The sequence below is a fragment of the Danio aesculapii genome, chromosome 5 (assembly GCF_903798145.1).
Source record: "Danio aesculapii chromosome 5, fDanAes4.1, whole genome shotgun sequence".
NCBI classification, from domain to species: Eukaryota; Metazoa; Chordata; class Actinopteri; order Cypriniformes; family Danionidae; genus Danio; species Danio aesculapii.
In genome coordinates, this window is record NC_079439.1 from 13874358 (window position 1) to 13882946 (window position 8589).

Sequence of the window (8589 nt, forward strand, 5' to 3'; positions counted from 1 at the left end):
TGACAACCAATTAGTATATCAGAGCTGCACTGTGATCCAGATATAGCGGCTTTTTATGTCATCTAATGATTCCTCCTTTAAACATGACTGATATTTATGGTGACATTTTAGTAGGTGTCTGCGGTAAATCGTAGCCAAAATGTTTGATAATCATCATTTTTGTAACTCTTTTGATGCGTCTTTTGCTTCACATGTAAATAAAACCTTTACCATTGACTGCTGAACATGCTAACAAATATCCTTTTCATCAATATACTTTAAATACTTCTATGGTGCATTTAAGTCTAACAGTAAATCGATGTAAAACTAGTTAAAAGCAGCATTTCCTTATTCAATGCATTAGTACGACAAAAATCTTGCTCTCAGTGTGGTTATCATTTGGTTCATGTCATCATAATCCTATAATCAATAGGTTAACCTTGAGTGATTCTGCGTGTGTTACAGTATTGAGATCTGAAGAATGGCTATGATTTAAATAGAGAGAGAGAGAGAGAGAGAGATGACAGTAAAGCTTTTCATGTCGCTCAGAGACTGACAAGTGTATTTTCAAAGGATGTTGAACAAGTGTGGGGATTTTTTTTTCCCCCATCTCATTTTTGAAAGTACTTGCAACAGGCTGTTTTGTGAGAAAACCCTATATTATGATGCATGTTTTTTATTATTGATGTCTGTTGCCTGACACTCTTTCCCTGTTGCACTACTGTGGGAGCTGCAGCAAAGCAGTGCAATAATGAAAGGGCATCAGTCCACTGGACCAGACCAGCAAACACACACACACACACATGCATACACAGACACCTATGGCTAATCTCACAGGCTCGCTCTCACTCAGCTGAGCCGCAGAGCACTAATATGTCCATACATTGCTGTTTGTTTGATTTTGACCTGCCATGTTCTTGTCTTTAATAATAAAAACAAAGAAAGCATTCAATAATTAAACTGTATGTTTTTTTTTGTCTTATTTAAATTGTATTAATTGCAGAATTGTGTTTGTTTTGCTTGCCTTGTGTATTATAAGTTTATTATATGCACATTGCAGTGCTGTTTTAGTGTAAAATCTTTATATTCTGAGTAAACTGGAAGTTGCTGTCACTTTTATTTCAGTATGTTGATGTACTTTTAATTTCAGCCAGCCAGCCTCAGCGCTTCTGATGAACTGTCTTTCCATTAAAATTGTCACGTTTAAGGTCTGATTTCTTTAAAAATCAGTGATCTTCACTGCCTGATAGATATACAATATAAAGTGGGTCTCAGACCGAACAAAAAGCACTGCATTAAATTACATTTCCCTCACCATGTGTTTGAAATATGACAGTGTATTTTACTATTGGAGTTTCTGCGCTCGCCTGCTGATCCTGACGGCTCTAGCGGTTACATGGTCTACAACTAAATGAATGCTTAAGTCTATTTAACTGAATGTATTGTAATTACATTACAACGTTGATGCTATAAAAGGTCACATTAACTTTTCACCGGAAGTTTATCATTGGCTGAAAAACACTAGCTGTGTACATAGCCCACTAAAACTGAATATTGAGTAGGGGACCGGCTTTCTTTTTTTACATCATTACCTCAAACAGTAAGAGGGGCGTGGTTAAGAATATTGCTGTCAAACTGACATCATTGACTACAGAGGTTAAATTACTTTGAATTTATTTCAAATATAACACACCAAAATTTGTTATGGGAGCTATAACATCAGGAATTACTTTGCTCTTTAAAAATAGCAATCATCCCCCTCCTAAAAAAGCAGGTTTTTCTGATCTGATAGAGACGTTTGTAGGTCAAATTAGTTTTTCTAATAAAAATTAGATAGAAATAACAAAATTAGATCTCTTTTTATTGGAAACGTTGTTACATTTGTTTCCTATAATCTCCTATTGGAATAATATATACAGTGAACGTCAGAAATATTAGCCCACCTGAATTATTAGCACACCTGTTTATTTTTTCCCCTAATTTCTGTTTAGCAGAGAGCAGATTTTTCCAACACATTTCTAAACATAATAGTTTTAATAACTCATTTCTAATAACTGATTTATTTTATATTTGCCATGATGACAGTAAATAACATTTTACTAGATATTTTTCAAGACACTTCTATACAGCTTAAAGTGACATTTAAAGGCTTAACTAGGTTAATTAGGTTAACTAGGCAGGTTAGGGTGATTAGGCAAGTTATTGTATAATGATGGTTTGTTCTGTAGACTATCGAAAAAATGTATAGCTTAAAGGGGCTAATTGGGCAATTGACCTTAAAATATTTTTTTAGACTTTCCCAGAAGAAAAAATATTATCAGACATACTGTGAAGCTTTCCTTGCTCTGTTAGACCTCATATGGGAAATATTAAAAAAAAGGTCTTTGCAACAAAGATTTGCTCACCAATAAGGTCAATGAAGTATCTTCTAAATTAATCAACGAATTTTATCCTATTAAACACTTTATGAAAAAGTTTAACTCTAATATTGATGTAAATGTTTTTTTGTCAGTTTCATGCAGAAACAGTTTTCATTTATTTTGGGATTGTAATTATGTAGTAGAATTTTGGAAACATTGGATAATTTATTGGTGATAATATACAACATGATGTTTCTATACTTTTAAAGCTATTATTTTTGGTTATTATGAATCTGTCTCTACTAAAAGAAATGCTTGTTTTGTTATAAATTGTATTTTAATTAATAATTGTTATACAAATTTTTTTTGTTAATTCCATAACCACAAATGCAAATTTACTAATAACAAACCATATTTTCCTGTTTTTTTTTTGCAAGAATTTAGTCATTATTTCAAATTATTTTCATTATCTGAAAATAAGAAAGCAAACAGAACTACTTTATTTAGTAATTAATTTTTATATACTCTAATTGATTCTTAAACGCCTTATCCTCAAGTTTATTTCATGTTCTTTATTATTTTTTTCTTTCTATCTCTCTCTCTCTCTCGTATCTTTTTTCATTGACAATGTAATTCATATTCAGTATTGTATATCAATATTGATACAAACATGTCAACAGTTTTTTTGCAATAAAAAAAACTGATGTCATTGGACCACCGCTGCTCCAAACACAGAAGTAAATGGTCAGACTTTGATTAAAGATTACCAAAACATTTTTTCAATTCATTAACTTGCATAGACTAATTGTTCATCTAAAGAATAACATTGTGCACTAATAAACATTGTACATTTTGATTTCACACAGGTCTTTTTGTTTACTTATTATTATTTATGTCTGTGTGTCTAATACCAAAAGGGTTGAAGCTTAAGAACACCCTAAAATGCTGGGTTGTTTTAACCCACATATGGAAAAACCCAATGCTGTATTAATTAAATAAATAAATAGTGGGATACAGCTTTATTTTTTAGCCCACACATTAGAATGAGTCCTTTTTAACCTTACTATTGAATAAAATAATATTTTAGTTATTAAAATCAATTGATAATAAATAAAGAGAAAGCTAAATTCCTGATTGGAATATTGTTTACATAAAATGTTTTCTGTATATTTTATTTTAATTAACACTCACTCTAACAAATGTTAGGTTGTTGTAACCCAATGTTGTATAAAAATGAACAAATATTGGGTTAAAATGTGTCATTTAAATATTCAGTTCAGTCAAGTTCAGTTTGTCCATATTTGACTCAAAGTTGGGTTAGAAAAACCTAGCTTTTTTACAGTGTTCATTTAAAGTTTCAGTTATATTTACATATAGCTGGTTTAGCATTAATTGGTACAGGACTGTAATGTATTTCCCACCTTATCGTACATAAGATAATTATAAATATTAATTAATATAAATTATATTTATTTTAACCCAAACAGTTGGACTGGTCCATATTTTACCCAAATTTGTTAAAAGAATTGTTTGTAATTTTAATTAATTATTATTTATGATGAGTATAAAGGGAAGAAATACAACAAATTCCTTTACCAATTAATCCTAACAGCTATATGTAAAAATACCTGATATGAACACTATAAAATGCTAGATTATTGTAACCTAACGTTGGGTCAGATATGGACAGCCCATCATTTTTAATGTCTTTATTATTTGGAATTGTTAATTGCTTGACTATTTAAGAACACATTACGTTTATTGTCAATTAGACTTCAGCTCTTATATATCTTTCCAAATGTTTGCTAAATATCCAAAGTCATTTTTTATGACTATCCCATTGGTTGGGTTAAACACTGAATGAAAAAAAAATTAACCTAACAGTTGGGTTGATCCATATTTTACCCAAATTTGTACCCAAGAATTGTGTGTAATTTATATTAGTTATTATTTATAATTATTTTATGTAGTATAAAGGGAGGAAACACAATACATTCATGTACCAATTAATCCTAACAGCTATATGTAAACTTGCCTAAAACTTAAAATGAACTCTGTTTAAAATGCTAGATTACTGTAACCCAACTTTGGGTCAAATATGGACAGCCCAGAATTTTTAATATCATTATTATTTGGAATTGTTAATTGCGTGACTATTTATGAACACATTAAATGCATTCCCATTTAGTATTCACCTCTCATATCTATCTCCAAACGTTTGTTGAATACTCAAACGTCATTTTTTCACGTTAACGAATTGAAATGGAAAAATAAATGTGCATTAATTAATTGCTAATGACAAATGATATCTCGTGTGCTTTCTCGGTGCTGCTGAAATTGCCTCGGGGATAATTTTTGCATCCAAGGTGACTTTCTGAAGGCAAATTTCAGATGCATTCGCTCGGTCTTCCCATGCACAGAAGTGCTTCACGTAATACTGCAACCCCAGACACTTCAATTTGCTGGTCATTCGCACCGTCGGCCCTCCATCACCTTTATGATGTAACCTAAATGCTTGTCTTCTCTGGAGTGTTTTTCATGGCTCTTCACTTGACCCTGTGAGAAGTGAGTTTTCATGGCTATACTCCATCCATCCATCCATCCGGATACTCAATCCAGCTATTAATTTTTATTATGAATAGTGCAACGGAGAGCTTTTGACTTACTTAAATCCCGTGGCTCTGCTCCTGTGATGCAGAATATGGCACTGCGTCAAGGCAGCCCTGATGGGTAATACTGACAACCGGTTAACAGCTTTCCTATATAATCTACGTCAACAAACAGCTGCAATAAATGTGCAGAATGGGCAATGAAATCATATTGAGTGCATAATGATAACCATGCCATGCATAATAGGAAAATTGGTGGAGAAAGAAACGCATCCAAATAAGATTAGCGTACTATGTTTTACACAAGACACCCATTCAAATGTCATTCAGTGTAAGGTTATATACTGAGAATCACAGTGCACCCACATATAAAATACTATAGTAATTTGTAGTCAATACTTTATAGTGCTTTTGATATAGTGAAGGTTATTATACTGTGTATATTATAGTTTTTAAGACCCTTATTAATGTTCATTTCAAAGCAGTGAACTGAACAACTGTAATAAGAAGCATACGTTAGTATTTACTACAGTAAAATGTGGTGTATATTTTATATAGTTGTATAAAACTATATAGTATTGGGTAATTTGTTTATTTCTGATGTTTATTACAACAAGTATATATTAGCATTTTTGTTGTGTTGCATTTACCACAAAAGACAAATTTAAGTACTTTAATATAGTATGGTTCGAAAACAATAGTATTTAACATAAATTACTATAGTAATTTTGTCATTTGGGCAGCCCCAAAATACATAGTCATTAAAAACTCTAAAATGTCAATTTTTAAGCTCCATTTGTTATCAAAACCTAGCTACAGATTCAACTATAGATGTAGATATTGTACGCTAATTATTGTTTAGGCACAATATTAAATGACTTTATGATTTAATGGTTAGATTTTGACTGAATATATAAATGGACTATATTATGGTGCCATCTTCTGGGAAAACAAAGTAGGGTTATCTTGACTCTAGAACCTGCTACCTTTAGCAAGGCACTTTTATCATCAAAGAAAAATAGTAATTTTGTCATTTGGGCAGCCCCAAAATACATACAGTCATTTAAATGTCCAAAATGTCATTTTTAAAGCTCCATCTGTGATCAAAACCTAGCTACAGATTCAATTCTAGATGTAGATATTGTACGCTAATTATTGTCTTGGTACAATATTAAATTAATTGCTGATTTAATGGTTGGATTTTGGCTGAATATATAAATGGACTATATTATGGCACCATCTTCTAGGAAAACAAAATAAAGGTAGGGTTATCTTGACTCTCGAACCTGCTCCCTTTAGCAATGCACTTTATCATCAAAGAAAAATAGTAATTTTGTCATTTAGGCAGCCCCAAAATACATAGTCATTAAAATGTCCAAAATGTCATTTTTAAAGCTCCACTTTTAATCAAAACCTAGCTACAGATTCAATTGTAGTTGTAGACATTGTACGCTAATTATTGTCTAGGCATAATATTAAATTACTTGCTGATTTTATGGTTGGATTTTGACTGAATATATAAATGGACTATATTATGGCGCCATCTTCTGGGAAAACAAAGTAAAAGTAGGGTTATCTCAATTCTCGAACCTGCTCCCTTTAGCAATGCACTTTATCATCAAAAGAAAAATGTTTAAGCAACAATTAGTATCTAAATTACTATAAACTTAGAAAATTACTTTAAAAAGAAAACACTTATATTAGCATTGATATTTAAATAAATTGATTTCATTATTACCTTTATAAACTTTAATAAATATTGATTTAATTAGTTCACACATGCACACTTCTCTTCAGATAGTCTAGTATTTACAATCGTGACCATCTGCTGAACACCGCTAATCATCTTAATTCATCATAAATAAAATGAGCAGTAAAATAAAATCTGAAATACATCCAGGACGACCAAAAAAAAAGTATGGTTGTGGCATCATCACGAGGGCGTGTCATACACACAAATTTTTGTCATTCTGCTTGTATACTGTATATGGTACAAAATGATAAGTAAAATGAGCCTAAAATGAAATGTAAGATTTAAACACAAAATAAAACAACCAAAACACTTACAAGCAGCTACACATGCAGGTAAAACATGTGTATAGGCCTACAAACACTACATGCAGGTAAACCTACAATTATCAGCCATAAATGTACGCATATAGGCTAACAGATAAACATTTACTATTGTATTGAATATATGCGTCATTATTTTGTTACATTTCTTTTTGAATAAAAAGTTAACTTTATGGGCCAAACCATTTTGAACAACTTATTGGAAAGTATCCTCTTATATTCACCTATTTACACTGAACACTTTCCTTCAAAACTATTGAATGATTATCATTATCCCCTTAAGGAATTCTAGGGTCTTTCAAAATGTTATTTTGTTTGATTTTCAGTTACAATTTCATTGGAAACGCTACGACATTTTGGCGGGAATGTATGCTGAATTTGTACGAACGATTGACTGAAGTAAAAAGGCATGTAAACATAGATTGAATCCACCATCAAGTACGAGCTGTCCGTTTTACCAATAACTTATTTCACCAGCATTTTTCATAAGCGTTTTATCTGGTGCTTTCTGTTCATGTAACGGTTAGTTGTCCTGGTAATAAAGTAGATTATTTTCAATAAAACATTGACAAAACCGCTCATCTATAAAGAAGGATTAAAAGCCAAAACTTTAATAAACAAGTTTAACAAGAGCTCAGTAAAGTTAAGTTGACGCAATGCTAGGCCAAAGTTAACGTTACCAGTGCTAAGACGCTAATGAACTTTTTCCGAAGACTTATATACCATAAATATTCCAAAGAATATAGTCCTATTACCAATAATAAAAGTGTGAAGAACAGTTTTATGTGATTTATGTTTGTTTTAGCGACTAAACTTACTTGTAAACAGCAGCATGAGAGAAGTTGTGTTGTCTCTCAGGTGAAGTGTCCTTGACTCATTTCCATAGGAACTTCCTCTCCACTCCAGCGTTTGAATGATACCTGCATGCACATCAAAGTCACGCAGCATTTTACATAAATAACATGATCACTACATAAACTATTTAAATAATAACTTTTTATATTAAGTAATAAACATTTAAGTGTCTAGTTTCAAACAAGACCACATTTGTGAAAATAGACCTCAGGGTTAAAAAGCTACATGCATTTTTATTTGGGTATGGCGTTTTTTGGAAAATGTTCAAAAATAGGGGCGCTGGTTATGAGGTTAAATCTTACATTTGAAATGTATCAAGCAGTTTTACAAACCTATTATCTTTAAAATATGCTTACAGTATTTTGATAGCCTACTAAAGTCACACTTTAGTCGTGCTCAGATTCACTGTAAAAAATAAATAAGAAAGATATATGTATGTATATATATATATATATATGTATATTATATATATTATAATAATATATATATATATATATTATATATATATATATATATATATATATGCATTTATAAAAATTAAGATGTCACTCTGTAAAAACAGATGTTTATTTTAATTAAAGGACTTTAATTTTAACACTGAGAAAAATGATTTAGAAAAGCCATAATAAAAACCAATCAACCAATCAATCAACTTTGATTTATATAGCACTTTACTACAATCAAGGTTGACCAAAGTGCGTTACACAAGTAAA